The sequence below is a fragment of the Hypanus sabinus genome, chromosome X1 (genome assembly GCF_030144855.1).
Source record: "Hypanus sabinus isolate sHypSab1 chromosome X1, sHypSab1.hap1, whole genome shotgun sequence".
Taxonomy (NCBI): Eukaryota; Metazoa; Chordata; class Chondrichthyes; order Myliobatiformes; family Dasyatidae; genus Hypanus; species Hypanus sabinus.
In genome coordinates, this window is record NC_082738.1 from 1802462 (window position 1) to 1819351 (window position 16890).

General features: G+C 41.9%; 1 long non-coding RNA gene across 2 annotated transcripts in view; it reads left to right on the forward strand.

The window, feature by feature from the left end:
• LOC132385012 (uncharacterized) overlaps positions 1-16890 on the forward strand; it is a 125255-nt gene that overhangs the window by 76897 nt on the left and 31468 nt on the right. The window contains exon 4 of one of the 2 annotated variants that reach the window (XR_009509052.1): positions 14044-14734. The exons of the other annotated variant lie outside the window; for it this stretch is intronic. This is a non-coding gene — a long non-coding RNA (uncharacterized LOC132385012). Of the gene's footprint in view, positions 1-14043; positions 14735-16890 lie in introns of those variants that run through there. 2 annotated transcript variants of the gene reach the window in all.

Here is a 16890-nt window from a genome sequence, read left to right on the forward strand (position 1 = left end):
AGCCCATCTGTGTGATCGTATGCCAATAACACTCAAATTTCCCATGAAAGCTTATTTGCATCATTGTTCACAGATGCAGATGTTGACTGGATCATGCGGACAAAGCACACTATAGTGGAGACATGAGGGGAAATTTCTGTGACAATTACAACCTCATCTTTAATCCCATTTCAGTTGAAATCTACCTTGGTGAAACATGATGGAAGACTGACACATATACCCCTGTAAATATAAATAGAAAATATATACCACGCTTTCTGAACTAATTGGACTGTTGCTGGCCTGCTGAAACCCAACACCTTCATTCACATTCTTCAACTGTTTCTCACTTCCTTTATTGGAGGGCGGAAGGAAGGGGTGATAAACTTGTGAGCTAAGAAGTCACCAGATCTTCATCACTACAATGAATAGTAGCAAATTTATATTCATTTAAAATTTCAACATAAAAGTAATAGTCTATATAGTTATCTTCCTTCTAATGAGTACTCAGGGCCTGTTGTAAACCTCTCTCATTTAATGGTAATTATAAATTTAAATAAACAATTTTAGTTAGCAACCAAGAATGAGTGTAAGTGGATACATTCCATTAAAGCTTGTAGATCCGATTACTCAATGTGACATTTTGTTGTTCTTTTTATTAATCTTAATCAACTACTTTGGCTTGATAGGCTGTCCTGTAAATTCATGATTATTTTGTAAAGAAGATATCCCTGTCACCTGTTTTGAATTTATCCCTTGAACATCTTCATTTGCATCCTCTGGTCCAAATAACTTGGTGTAGTTTCCAATCAATCTCAAGGGGGTGTGTCCTGTTCAACACTGTATAACAAAACTGCTTTTATGATGCTGTAAAGTTCCTGTTGTTATTTAATTGGTCTGAAAAATAAACCATGACATTTATGTAACATGTAAAATTCAGTTGAGAATCAGTTAGAAAAATGTTACTTTGTTTGGGTTAGGGTTTGGGTTAGGTACAGTGGATAGGTGTTCAGTTGGTTAGAAAAGAAATACTTCTTATGGGAATTGGACCTGAATATAGCCTAAGGCAAAATAAAATAACAGGGACAAATCCTAAGTGTTCAGGTTCCCTCTTCATCAACAGTTTTTGGCATTTAAAATGGAAGCCATCCCAATAGAAATATTGTTACACTGGGAAAGAATGGTTGCTTACTTTTGTTGTTTAAAGCCTATAGTTACAATAATCTTCCATAGTGACAACATTGAATGCATTACTTGCAATTGATATTTCAGGGATGGTTATGTATCCACAAATTTCATAAAACATTTAGCAACTTTACCTTAATAATTTATTTCCACTCAAGCATGTGGAAATGCTTCACAATATGTCCTGTGCTTTACAGCTATAACAGCACACCTGCAATGTACACAGATATTGGTAGGGATTTATTGAAGGGATACCAGCCTAGAAATTTAACTGTATCTTCATATATGCAAATAAAACATACAATATAAATTGTATTAAAATGCTTCATATTCTGCCCACTTCCTGAACCAAAGAAATGTCTCAATTTCCTTTCTCATGGAGATGGGAGCACTGAAAAGTAGACTATGATGACCTTACCTTTTATTACAAAAATGCATGAATATGCGTGATCAATGTATGTGTAAAGTCATAAACTTTATCAAATTAAATAGAAAATATCATTATTGGTTCATTAGCGGGTTGATATTTTATAAGACTATAAAATTATCAGTTCTTTGGAGATTTGGTTCCAAATTTTGTAACTTTCCATCATATTGTATGCATGGCTTTGGAGCACATAAATGGACTATATGGCAGATTATAGCAATCCAGTTCAATTTGAGCTGATTACAATGATATTCATCAGCATGGGGACAGCATGGGGACTCAATTAACATTGATAGATGGCCATTGAATACTGCAGGATATTTGACCAAACAGCAGGTTGCCAAAGGCAAAGCCATATCAGTTTCGTTAATCAATCACAGGAGGATCATACTGCTTCTATTATTTGTTATTAACAGGGTCAAAAGTCATATCTTATTCCACTCAAAATTACAAGAACTTAAACTACTGATTAATTTTCATATTTTCCTCAATATTCTCTTTGCAGATTGCAGCTTAATTATACCACAGCCTCCTAATAGAAGCTGTCTTGTTATAGCCTCTCCGTCCTGTTTGTGGATCTGCAGATGCTTTCAACTCTATTTATTAATCCCAAGCAGCAACATTTTGCCCTAATTCATTCCCCAAGATCCAATGGCACCAACCTTGAAACAGGAGGCTCAGATTATGCGGGAAGATTATGAAAGCTAGTTGAGTTACACCCTTAGGGCAGAATGCTTTTCAGAAAACCATAAAAACTGTATTGAAGCAAACAACACTTGAAAAAAGGTATTAATTTTGGAGAAACTTAATTATTTCCCACAGAGAGTTCCAGAAAGTGAAGCATGCAACCAAATTAGTTAAACCTCACATTAATAGGACTATGCGGGCTGCTTGTCAGTTGTTTGTGGAAGCCCACCATTTACTTTACTGTTGGCTTTGATATAGTAGGCAGCCATCGATCCCTGGAGGTCATGGGTTTGTGCCTCTCGTGGACTGTGTCCTCTCCAGGGTGCAAGCCTGGGCGGGAAGATTTGAAGAACCGGCTGTTGCCCATGCATTGGGTTCCCCCTCTCCACGTCAGTGATGTAGTCCAAGGGAAGGGCAAGCACCAATACAGCTTGGAACCAGTGTCGTTGCAGAGGCTGCCAGAGTGAAGTTGTAAACAACATCAAACTGTCTTAGAGACCCCGGCTCTGGATTTCTTCCTTGGGGTTTACTCCCAAAGCCTTTCTCATGGGTGGGTATGACTGCAGGGCAGCAGACGTTTAAAATCAGAGTTTTCCTTCTCCTGCCTTTGATATGAATTAGTGAAAAACAATGGAAAGAACCAATCTGAGCTAGCTTTGAATTTCTAAACTAAAATAAACATTTTGCCTTCTCAGGAAGGAGTTATTTGTTTAATTGTCTCATTGGAGATGCTATAGAAGTGATGTAGATTGATATAGATATTCCTTACCGTATAATATTCTTTCAGTTCATTTTCAACTGACAGCTCTCAAAGGCACTGACACTTGGTGACCTAGAGTTTCAAAGATGCTGGCAGACTTAATGTTCTGACAAATAAGATAACATGCAGTCAGACTGTCAGGAAGGGCAGGCAGATGATAGGACATAATTGCAGCCAGCAGGGTATCAGTGCATTAGTGATGCAGAATCAAAAAGGTTAGCAAATACAGTACTCAAAGTTTTATATCTCAATGCACGGAGTATAAGAAATAAGGTAACGATTCCAGGAATGTAAGGGTTATCATAAGAGGAACGTTTGATAGCTCTGGGTCTGAACTCGCTGGAATTTAGAAGAATGAAGGGGGATCTGCATAAGAACATAAGAAATAGGACCATCTGACCTGTCAAGTCTGCTCTACCATTCAATAAGATCATGGCTGGACTGGCCATGGACTCATCTCTACCAACCTGCCTTTTCCCCATAACCCTTAGTTCCCTTACTACGCAAAAGATCTATCCAACCTTGTCCTAAATCAGTAGAAAGATGTGACATAGATGTTGAAGGGTGTGAGGAAGAGAAGAGAGTGCAGTTACTATTACAAGGGAGAAGGTGCTCAAAAATCAGAAAAACCTAAGGGTACACAAGTCACCCAGAACAGAGGAACTGCACCCTAGGGTTCTGAAAGAGGTAGTGTTAAAGATTGCAGCAGCATTAGAAATGATCTTTCAAAATTCATTGGACTCGGCATGGTGCCAGATGACTGAAAAATTGTAAATGTCACTCCACTCTTTAAGAAAGGAGGAAGGCAGCAGAAAGGGAATTATAGACCAGTTAGACCGACCTCAGTGGTTGGGAAGATGTTAGAGCAATTGTTAAGTATGAGGTGATGGAGTACTTGGTGACACAAGGTAAGAGAGTACAAAGTCAGCATGGTTTCCTCAGGGAAAATCCTGCCTGATGAACCTGTTGGAATTCTTTGAGGAGATTACAAACAGGATAGATAAAGGGGATGTAGTTGATGTCGTATATTTGGACTTTCAGAAGGCCTTTGACAAGGTGCCACACATGAGGCTGTTTACCAAGTTAAGAGCCTATGGTATTATAGGAACGTTACTAAGATGGTTAGACAACTGATTGATTGGAAGAAGGCAGCGAGTAGGATTTAAAGGATACTTTTCTGGTTGGCTGCCAGTGACTTGTGGTGTTCCGCAGGGGTTGGTGTTGGGACCGCTTTTTAAGCTGTATATCAGTGATTTAGATGATGGAATAGATGGCTTTGTTGCCAGGTTTGCAGAAGATATGAAGATTGGTGGAGGGGCAGGTAGTGTTGAGGAAACAGGTAGGCTGCAGAAGGACTTAGACAGATTAGGAGAATGGGCAAGAAAGTGGCAAATGAAATACAATGTTGGAAAATGGATGGTCATGCACTTTGGTAGTAGAAATAAATGTGTGTACGATTTTGTAAATGCAGAGAAAATCCAAAAATCTGAGATGCAAAGGGACTTGTGGGTCCTTGTGCAGAAGACCCTAAATGCTAATTTGCAGGTTGAGTCAGTGGTGAGGAAGACAAATGCAATGTTAGCATTCATTTCAAGAGGTCTAGAATACAGGGATGTGATGCTGAGGCTTTATAAAGCATTGGTGAGACCTGACCCTGAGTATTGTGAACAGTTTTGGGCTGCTCATCTAAGAAAAGCAGTGCTGGCATTGGAGAGGGTCAAGAAGAGGTTCACAAGAATGGTTCCAGGAATGAAAGGGTTATTATACGAGGTATGTTTGATGACTCTGGGTCTGTACTCGCTGGAATTTAGAAGGATCACGGGGGATCTAATTGAAACCTTTTGGATGTTGAAGAGAATAGACAGCGTGGATGTGGAAAGCATGTTTCCCAGGATGGGAGAGTCTAGGACAAAAAGGCACAGCCTCAGGATAGAGGGACGTCCATTCAAAACAGAGATGCGAAGAAATTTCTTCAGTCAGAGTGTGGTGAATTTGTGGAATTTGTTGCCACATGCAGCTGTGGAGGCCATGTTGTTGGGCATATTTAAGGCAGAGATTGATAGGTTCTTGATTGGACATGGCATCAAAGGAAAAGGTCAGGAATTGGGGTTGAGGTGGAGAGAAAAAGAGTCAGCCATGATGAAATAGAAACATAGAAACATTGAAAACCTACAGCACAATACAGCTTGTTTGGCCCACGATAGTGTGCCGAACATGTACTTACTTTAGAAATTACCGAGGGTTACCCATAGCCTTCTATTTTTCTAAGCTCTATGTACTTATCCAGAAGTCTCTTAAAGGACCCTATCATAGTTGCCTCCACCACCATCACTGGAAGTCCATTTCATGCACTCACCAATCTCTGTGTAAAAAACATACCCCTGATATCTCCTCTGTACCTACTTCCAAGACCCTTAAAACTGTGCCCTCTCATGTTAGTCATTTCAGCCCTGGGAAAAAGCCTCTGACTATCCAGTGACAGTCAGTGATAGTTGGAGGCCGGTGACTAGTGGTGTGCCTCAGGGATCTGTTTGGGTCCAATGTTGTTTGTCATATACATTAATGATCTGGATGATGGGGTGGTAAATTGGATTAGTAAGTATACAGATGATACTAAGGTAGGTGGTGTTGTGGATAATGAAGTAGGTTTTCAAAGCTTGCAGTGAGATTTATGCCAGTTAGAAGAGTGGGCTGTAAGATGGCAGATGGAGTTTAATGCTGATAAGTGTGAGGTGCTACATTTTGGTAGGAATAATCCAAATAGGACATACATGGTAAATGGTAGAGCATTGAAGAATGCAGTAGAACAGAGTGATCTAGGAATAATGGTGCATAGTTCCCTGAAGGTGGAATCTCATGTGGATAGGGTGGTGAAGAAAGCTTTTGAAATGCTGGCCTTTATAAATCAGAGCATTGAGTATAGGAGTTGGGATGTAATGTTAAAATTGTACAAGGCATTGGTGAGGTCAAATTTGGAGTATTATGTGCAGTTCTGGTCACCGAATTATAGAAGTGGCAGAGGCAGGTTGGATTTTGTCATTTAAAAAAAAATTGGATAGGTATATGGACAGGAAAGGTATGGAGGGTTATGGGCTGAGTGCAGGTCAGTGGGACTAGGTGAGAGTAAGTGTTCGGCACAGACTAGAAGGGCCAAGATGGCCTGTTTCCGTGCTGTAATTGTTATATGGTTATCCACACGATCAATGCCTTTCATCATCTTATACACCTCTATCAGGTCACCTCTCATCCTCCATTGCTCCAGGGAGAAAAGGCCAAGTTCACTCAATCTATTCTCATTGGGCATGTTCCCCAATCCAGGCAACATCCTTGTAAATCTCCTCTGCACTCTTTCTATAGTTTTCACATCCTTCTTGTCGTGAGATGACCAGAACAGAGCACAGTACTCCAAGTGGGGTCTGACCAGGGTCCTACATAGCTTTAACATTACCTCTCAGCTCTTAAACTCAATCCCACCGTTGATGAAGGCCAATGCACCATATGCCTTCTTAACAACATTGTCAACCTGTGCAGCAGCTTTGAGTGTCCTATGAACTCAGACCCCAAGATCCCTCTGATTCTCCACACTGCCAAAAGTCTTACCATTAATACTGTCAGCCCAGTTTTGCATCCAATCGATGTCCTGCTATAACCTCTGACAGCTCTCCACACTATCCACAACACCCCCAAACTTTGCATCATCAGCAAATGTATTAACCTCCCTCCACTTCAACATCCAGCTCACTTATAAAAATCACGAAGAGAAGGGGTCACAGAACAGATCCTGGAGGCACACCACTGGTCACCGACCTCCATGCCGAATATGACCCGCCTACAACCATGCTTTTCCCTCTGTGGGTAAGCCAATTCTGGATCCACAAAGCAAGGTCCCCTTGGATCCCATGACTTCTTACTTTCTCATTAAGCCTTGCATGGGGTATCTTATCAAAAGCCTTGCTGAAATCCATATACACTACATCTACTACTCTACCTTCATCAACCTGTTTAGTCACATCCTCAAAAATTTCCAACAGGCTCATAAGGCTTAACCTGCCTTTGACAAAGCCATGCTGACTATTCCTAATCATATTATGCCTCTCCAAATGTTCTTAAATCCTGCCTCTCAGGATTTTCTCCATCAATTTACCAACTACTGAAGTAAGACTCACTGGTCTATAATTTCCTGGGCTATCTCTACTCCCTTTCTTGAATAAGGGAACAACAACTGCAACCCTCCAATCCTCCGGAACCTCTCCCATCCCCATTGATGATGCAAAGATCATCACCAGAGGCTCAGCAATCTCCTCCCTCACCTCCAACAGTAGCCTGGGGTACATTTTGTCTGGTCCCGATGACTTATCCAACTTGATGCTTTCCAAAAGCTCCAGCACATCCTCTTTCTTAATGTCTATATGCTCAAGCTATTCAATCTGCTGTAAGTCATCTCTACAATTGCCAAGATCCTTTTCTGTTGTGAATACTGAATCAAGGTATTCATGAAGTACCTCTGCTATCTCCCCCGGTTCCTAACACACTTCACTGTCACACTTGATTGGCCCTATTCTTTCACGTCTTATCCTCTTGTGCTTCACATACTTGTAGAATGTCTTGGGGTTTTGCTTAATCCTGCTCGTCAAAGCCTTCTCATGACCCCTTCTGGCTCTACTAATTTCCTTCTTAAGCTCCTTCCTGTTAGTCTTATAATCTTCTAGATCTCTATCATTACCTAGTTTTTTGAACCTTTAGGCTTTTCTTTTCTTCTTGACTAAATTTTCAACAGCGTTTGTACACCATGGTTCCTATATCATACCATCTTTTCCCTGTCTCATTGGAACGTACCTATGTAGAACTTCACGCAAATATCCCCTGAACATTTGCCACATTTCTTCTGTACCTTTCCCTGAGAACATATGGTTCCAATTTATGCTTCCAAGTTCCTTCCTGATAGATTTCCCCTTACTCCAGTTAAGTGCTTTCCTGACTTGTCTGTTCCAATCCCTCTCCAATGCTATGGTAAAGGAGATAGAATTGTGATCACTATCTCCAAAATGCTCACCCACTGAGAGACCTGACACCTGACCAGGTTCATTTCCCAATACCAGATCAAGTACAGCCTCTCCTCTTGTAGGCTTATCTACATACTGTGTCAGGAAACCCTTCCTGAACACAGCTAACAAACTCCACCCAATCTAAACACCATGCTCTTGGGAGATGCCAATCAATATTCCGGAAATTAAAATCTCCCATCACGACAACCCTGTTATTATTACACCTTTCCAGAATCTGTCTCCCTATCTGCTCCTTGATATCCCTGTTACTACTGGGTGGTCTATAAAAAACAACCAGTAGAGTTATTGACCCCTTCCTATTCCTAACTTACACCCACAGAGACTCCGTAGACAATCCCTCCATGGTGTCCAACTTTTCTGCAGCCGTGACACTATCACTGATCAACAGTGCCACACCCCCACCTCTTTTGCCTTCTTCCCTTTCTAAAACATCTGAAGCCTGGCACTTGAAGTAACTATTCCTGCCCCTGAGCCATCCAAGTCTCTGTAACGGCCTCAACATCATAGCTCTAAGTACTGATCCACACTCTGAGCTCATCTGCTTTGTTGATGATGCCTCTTGCATTAAAATAGACATATCTCAAACCATTAGTCTGAGTGCATCCCTTCTCTATCACCTGCCTATCCTCCCTCTCACACTGTCTACAAGTTTTCTCTATTTATGAGCCAACTGCTCCTTCCTCCATCTCTTTAGTTCACTTCCCACCACCCCCCCCAACAAATCTAGTTTAAAGTCTCCCCAATAGCCTTAGCAAACGTCTCTGCCAGGATATTGGTCCCCCTCAGATTCAAGTGCAACCTGTCCTTTTTGTACAGGTCAAACCTGCCCCAAAAGAGGTCCCAATGATCCAGAAATCTGAATCCCTGCTCCCTGCTCCAATCCCTCAGCCAAGCATTTATCCTCCACCTCATTCTATTCCTATTCTCACTGTCATGTGGCACAGGCAGTAATTCCGAGATTACTACCTTTGCAATCCTGCTTCTCAACTTCCTTCCTAACTCCCTATAGTCTGTTTTCAGGATCTCGTCCCTTTTCCTACCTATGTCGTTAGAACCAATATGTACCACGACCTCTGGCAGTTCACCTTCCCACTTTGGGATATTGTGGATGCGATCAGAAACATCCTGGACCCTGGCACCTGGAAGGCAAACTACCATCTGTGTTTCTTGCCTGCGTGCACAGAATCGCTTGTCTGACCCCCTGACTATAGAGTCCCCTATCACTACTGCCTTCCTCTTCCTTTCCCTACCCTTCTGAGCCACAGGGCCAGACTCTGTGCCAGAGGCACGGCCACTGTTGCTTACCCCAGGTAGGCTGTCCCAAGGGGTACAGGCACAGGGGTACTCTCCAGCATCTGCGTCTTCCCCTTCCCCCTCATGACTGTGACCCACTTGTCTTTCTCCTGTGGCCCCGGTGAGACCACCTGCCTATAGCTCCTCTCCCTCACTCCTCACTCTCCCTGACCAGACAAAGGTCATGTAGCTGCATCTCCAGTTCCCTAACGTGGTCCCTAAGGAGCTGCAGCTCGACACACCTGGTGCAGATATGGCCGTCTGGGAGGCTGGGAATCTCCCAGACATCCCACATCTGAAACCCAGTCGAGAACACCGGCCTCACAGACATAATTCCTACTCCTCACAAGTAGCTTACCTTACCACGGCCCATTATCACTGAAGTCCATTTGAACCAAAGCCCTCTCACTCTGTCTCCCTCTACTCCCCTCCTCCCATTGCCCACTCTATAAACCTGCCTTTTTAAAAAATTCTTCCCGCTGGTCTAACTCGCTGACATCCACAAACTTACTTAGTCGTGCCTCGATCAAACCGCTGAGGAAAAAACTATCTTCTTTTAAATCCTTCTTGCTGGTCTAACTCGCTGATGTCCATGCCACTTGCGCAGTCGTGCCTCAATGGTGGAGCAGACTCAACAGGCCAAATGCCTTAATTCTGCTCGAGTGTCTTATGGTCTTATGGCCACTCAGTCCCCTCTTCCAGATTGTTAACGTATATCATGAACAGTTGCAGGCCCAACATCGACTCCTGCAGCACACCGCTCACCACTGATTGCCAACCAGAGTAACACTTATTTGTCCCAACTTTCTGCTTTCTATTGGTTAACCAATCCTCTGTCCACGGTAAGACATCACCCCCAACTCTATGCATCCTTATCTTATGGATAAGTATTTTATGTGGCACCTTATTGAACACCTTCTGGTGAGATTACTCCTTCTCCAGCATTGTTTTCCAGTAGTCCACTATCTCCTCTAACTTCTCTTTTACACCTTATGTATCTGAATAAATTTTTGGTATCCTCTTTGATATTATTGGCTGGCTTACTTTTGTATTCCATCTTTTCCTTCTGAATGAATTTTTTTAGCTACCTTGGATTGGTTTTTAAAAGTTTCCCAATCTCCTAACTTCTCACCAATATTTTACTCTATTATAGGCCTTGTTTTGGCTTTTATGTTGCCTTTGACTTCTCTTGTTAGCCATGATTGTGTCATCTTTCCTTTAGAATTCTTCTTCCCCTTTGGGGTGTATACATCCTTCGCCTTCCAAATTTCTTCCAGAAATTCTGGCCATTGCTGGTCTGCCATCATCCCTGCCAGTGCTTTTTCTAATCGCCTCTGGCCAACTCCTCTCTCATGCCTCTGTAATTTCTTTTGCTCCACTGATTTATCTGATTTTAGCTTCTCCCTCTCAAATTTCAAGGTGGATTCGATCATGTTGCATTTGATAAGGTTCCACATGGTTGGCTTATTCAGAAAGTCAGAAGGCATGGGGTCCAGGGAAGTTTGGCCAGGTGGATTCAGAATTGGCTTGCCTGCAGAAGGCAGAGGGTCGTGGTGGAGGGAGTACATTCAGATTGGAGGGTTGTGACTAGTGGTGTCCAACAAGGATCTGTTCTGGGACCTCTACTTTTTGTGATTTTTATTAACGACCTGGATGTGGGGGTAGAAGGGTGAGTTGGCAAGTTTGCAGACGACGCAAAGGTTGGTGGTGTTGTAGATAGTGTAGAAGATTGTTGAAGATTGCACAGAGACATTGATAGGATGCAGAGGTGGGCTGAGAAGTGGCAGATGGAGTTCAACCCGGAGAAGTGTGAGGTGGTACACTTTGGAAGGACAAACTCCAAGGCGGAATACAAAGTAAATGGCAGGTTACTTGGTAGTGTGGAGGATCAGAGGGATCTGGGGGTACATGTCCACAGATCCCCGAAAGTTGCCTCACAGGTAGATAGGGTAGTTAAGGAAGCTTATGGGGTGTTAGCTTTCATACGTCAAGGGATAGAGTTTAAGAGTCGCGAGGTAATGATGCAGCTCTATAAAACTCTGGTTAGGCCACACTTGGAGTACTGTGTCCAGTTCTCGTCGCATCATTATAGGAAGGATGTGGAAGCATTGGAAAGGGTACAGAGGAGATTTACCATGATGCTGCCTGGCTTAGAGAATATGCATTATGATCAGAGATTAAGGGAGCTAGGGCTTTACTCTTTGGAGAGAAGGAGAATGAGAGGAGACATGATAGAGATAAACAAGATTTTAAGAAGAATAGACAGAGTGGACAGCCAGCGTCTCTTCCCCAGGGCACCACTGCTCAATACAAGAGGACGTGGCTTTAAGGTAAGGGGAGGGAAGTTCAAGGGGGATATTAGAGGAAGGTTTTTTACTCAGAGAGTGGTTGGTGCGTGGAATGCACTGCCTGAGTCAGTGGTGGAGGCAGATACACTAGTGAGATTTAAGAGACGACTGGACAGGTATATGGAGGAATTTAAGGTGGGGGTTATATGGGAGGCAGGGTTTAAGTGTTGGCACAACATTGTGGGCCGAAGGGCCTGTAATGTGCTGTACTATTCTACGTTCTATGTTCTATGTTATAATCACTTGCCCCTGAGGGTTCTTTTACCTTAAGCTGTTTAATCAATTCTGATTCATTGCACAACACCCAATCCAGAATAGCTGATTCTCTAGTGGGTTCAACCATGAGCTGATCTTAAAAAGCCACCTTGTAGGCACTCTAGAAATTCCCCCTCCTTTGTGATCCCACACCAACCAGATTTTCCCTATCTACCTGCATATTGAAACCCCATTTGACTATCATAATATTGTCCTTTTCTATCTCCCGTTGCAATTTGTAGCCCGCATCCTGGCTACTGTTTGGAGGTCTGTATATAACTCCCATCACAGCCTTATTACCCTCGCAGTTTCTTAACTCTACGCACAATGATTCTGCATCTTCCTTTCTATATCAAAGAAGGGTCTTGGCCCGCAATGTCGACTCCGCTCTTTTCCACAAATGCTGCCTAGCCTGCTGAGTTCCTCCAGCACTCTGTGTGTGTTGCCATGTCAATTCATTTGCCTCTGTGTTCCAGCAACCCAACTTCAAACCTGACCTCCATGCAGAGTTTGTATGTTTTCCCTATGACCATACATGAGGAAATCTGCAGATGCTGGAAATTCAAGCAACACACACAAAATGCTGGTGGAACGCAGCAGGCCAGGCAGCATCTATAGGAAGAAGCGCTATCGATGTTTCGGGCCAAGACCCTGATGAGTCCATAACTAGCCCCTAATAACTATGTCAGTGGAAGTGGAGACAGAATTGATGAGAATGTGGAAATAAATTAATGGGTGAATATGAAAACAGCACAGACTCACATAATTCTCATCCTGCGTTTCTTAAAGGACAGGAGAGTGCTGAGCTCATCCACTGCTAGAAGTGACTCTGCTGCTTGTGGAACACCAAACAAGAGGTGACTTTATAAACTCAGAAGCACCCCCCCCCACCTCACTGATGCAAATCGTGAATAAAGGATTAACCAGTAAAGGCCAGGATGAATCACTCCGGGAAAGAGAGGGCCTGAGAGCTTGACTCCAATAATTAGATGCTGAGAACCTGGTCTTGTGCCAGAAAGAGTAAGCAACACCAATACCGTTGAATGGAAAATACTACAAAATGTAGTGGATACGGCCCAGTCCATCACGGGTAAAGCCCTCCCCACCATTGAGCATATGTACATGGAGTGTTGTCACAGGAAAGCAGCATCCATCATCCGGGAGCCCCATCACCCAGGTCAAGCTCTCTTCTCACTGCTGCCATCAGGAAGAAGGTACAGGAACCTCAGGACTCACACCACTCAACCATCAGGCTCTTGAACCAGTGGGGATAACTTTGTTCAACTTCACTTACCCATCACTGAACTGCTTCCACTGAACTGAAATCACTTTCAAGAACTCTTCCTCTCATGCTCTCCATAATTATTGCTTATTTATTTATTATTATTTATTTTTTCTCTTTCTTTTTGTATTTGCAATTTGTTGTTTTGTTTGTACGTTAGTTATTTGTCTGTCCTGTTGGGTGTGGTTTTTCATTGATTCTATTGTTTTTCTTGTATTTAATGTGATTGCCGACAAGAAAATGACTCTTGTTTATGGTAACAGATATGGTTGTATATGCTGCTGCACGCGTTGAACCTACAGTGCCTATAAAAAGTATTCACTCCTCCTTAGAAGTTTTCATGTTTTATTGTTTTACAACGTTTAATCACAATGGAATTAATTTGGCTTTTTGACAAAAAAAGGTGAATACTTATGCAAGTATTTTGTGCTTTATATTTGTAATTAATTTAGATCACTTTGTAAAGATCCTTCTTTCACTTTGACATGAAAGAGTCATTTTCTGTTGATCAATGTCAAAAAAACCCAAATTAAATCCACTGTGATCCAATGTTGTAAATCTATAAAACATAAAAACTTCCAATGAATACTTTTTATAGGCACTGTATGCTTTCACTCCTCCCTCAGTGTTGCAGAAGTGAAGATCAGACACTGAAATGCAGGTCATACCTCTAAACTCTTGGCAAAGTGCCAGTATCTCAGCTGGTGGATGAGAATGCAGAAATGTAATACCTTTTTTAATCAGTTTCTTTTGCTCTATAGGCCCATCTTCGAGGGCCTGAGCTGTGTTGCCTTGGTTGTGGCAAGGACTAGGCTGTTGCTGCTTGATCGCCTGTTCCAGCTGTCCAGGAGAGGAGACACTGAAGTGTTGTGGGAGAGCCCCTACGGGGCACACTGGAATCCGTACACAAGTTGGGGGTTGGCCCCTCCTGTTGGTGCTGCCCTCTGGTGTTTGCTCAGTGAAAGAACAAGCTTGACCAGGACAACTTGCCAATAATTCCACAGTCATGCCACTCAGAGACTTGGGCTATATTATTATTTTGTTTTTTATGACAGTATACTTTTCTGAAGTCTTAACCATATGTGTGCAATTTATGCTATATGCTGTTGGTAATATGTTTTGTACCTTGGCCCCAGAGGAACGCTGTTTCATTTGGCCAGATTCATGTATCGTTGACTGATAATTAAACTTGAACTTTCTGCTATTCCTTGGCCACTGAAATGAGAAAAGATACAAGGATATTATCATAGTGTGAGGAGACAGCAGCCTGTTTCTTTGCTGAATAACTGTAATATTGCAGGATCAAGGGGAAGTGGATTGTGTAGAGGAAGATATAAGCATTGATCTTTGCAGCTCATTGGTTCTGTGTTAACAGAATTGCTGGCCTTAAGAAATACTGACCACTCAGCCAGTGGTGGTGGTGGGGTTGGGGGTGGTGGTGAGTGGCTCGATACCAGTATGCTGCTGAAGGCAGTGCTTGAAATATGATTTTTGTGTTATTTTAGACCAAAGACAAAGTGACCCTTTCTCTAAATCCCCATTGAATTAATAAAATGTAACTTGTAGACTGATATTCAACAAAGTGCATATGCCTGAAGTATGAGAATGATAATTTTTCTTATCATAAAACCATTGGAGATAATACATTATCATTTGTGTAATCTTGTGTATTACTTCACTCTGCTGAATAAAATAGAAACTTTTTTAGACCAAAGGTGGCTTTTTGTACATGTCACAAGCTTACAAATGTCCTAGGTATTAGTATTGGGAAAAGGACAATTTCATTACATTAGCATTTAGTCATTTTAGATTTGCTGTTTGTTTCGGACAAGCAATGCTCTTTAGACATAAGCATGTTTTCACTGCTCAATATCTCCCTGGATAACAAAGACAAAAGATACTCCTTGTTATTTAATACATAATGCCCTAGCATTCGGTCACAGATACTAATTTGAGTCCAGCTGAGCTACAGGCATGGTATAATTTATATCCATGTACCTTATCCTTGTGGAGATGCATTATAGCTTCTTTAGGAACTTAATATCTGTATCTTTATAACAATCTAATTTGATATTGGGGTTGATTTCACACTTTCAGGCTACTTTCTTATTTCTATTTTTGAAAAATAATTTGGATAGAGTGTAAAATTCTGTCTCAGTTGGGATCTGAAATTTAGACCTCAGTATTCTAAGCAATGCTTTTGAACTGATGCAATTAATTGTTTGCCAGTTGTTGTATTGGTGCTTCATGGATTTCATGGCTGATAGTAACATGTTTAACTTTTGTTGCTTGTCAACTCCCAAACTTAGGCTACAGCCACACTAGACCGGATAATTTTGAAAATGCCAGTGTCACGTAAAAACGATAGGTGTCCACACTATGCATTTTTAAAAGTATCTCTGTCTACGTTGAAAGGGAGATTTCGGAGAATCTCCTCCTACTGCGCATGTGCAGGACACATCTATCAAAAACAAGCGACATGTTTGGTGTCGAATCTTGGTGTGAAAGTGCACATTTGTGTAGTTACAGACTAGAAAAACTTAAAACGATGGACAGGTGTTGGCTCTCGTGCAGGAGAATGTAAAAGTGAAAAAAATAAATACTGGAGCGTACGGAGGCAACCAACAGGGAGTTCACAGATGGATTGACCCGGCTGATGACGAACATTGAAAAACTAACTAACTCTGTTGCATTAATAAAGCCTCTTGTTAAATGTATAAAACATGTCTGCATCAGTGTTATGTTGTATTTCCACACAATGTTACAGTAGGCTGTTACACATCTATTGCCAGAGAAGTACTTGCATAAATAGGTAAACCACCTTCATACCAGCAAGGACAGAAAACAGGGCAAAGTGAGTATACTTATTTATTCAGTAAGTTATGGGTCAAAGTATTTGGTGAGTACATTTCTAACTCTTCTGGTGTCAGTCTCTTTGCCGTCTGTTCTGAAATTGTTAGGTTGCTTTCAAGAAAACAATGAAATAGCACACTGTCATCTGACAGTGTTTTCAGAAGTCTCTGGTTACCCCATCCACACTGATCTGCCTGAGCAGCATTTTTAAAAATATCCACCCTAGAAAGCGTTTCTGAAAAGCTCCGGTTTCGGGGGACGAAAACGCTGTTTTAGTGTGGATGGAGGGTAAAAACGAAGAGAAAAGGCTTTGGTTACAGATTTATCTGGTGCAGTGTGGATGTAGCCTTAATGCACCAGCAGATTTTGTACTGAACCACAAGAGGTCAGGAAGGTCCTTGATTTATTCTGTTTTCTGTAAATTGCAAAGTTTGTTATTAAACTTAGTCTCAGAGAACCTGGTAAGTGGGGAGGAATTACGCAAAATATATGTGCACACATGTGTGCCCAAGTGTTTGAATGTGTGTGGGGGGTAGGTGTGTTTATGTTGGAAATACTCTTTAAGAACGTCGTAGGGTATATTAATAGTGATGCAACAACTTCCTTGTGATAATAGTTCACCTCTCAATAGATAGAAAATGCATGTAAGGAATCATTGATACTCAGAAGGGGAGAAAGGAGTTATGGGAAGAGAGGGTCATCCCCAGTCTAGTTTATTGCCGATGATTCCTTACAATCAGCCCAGACAAAAACTT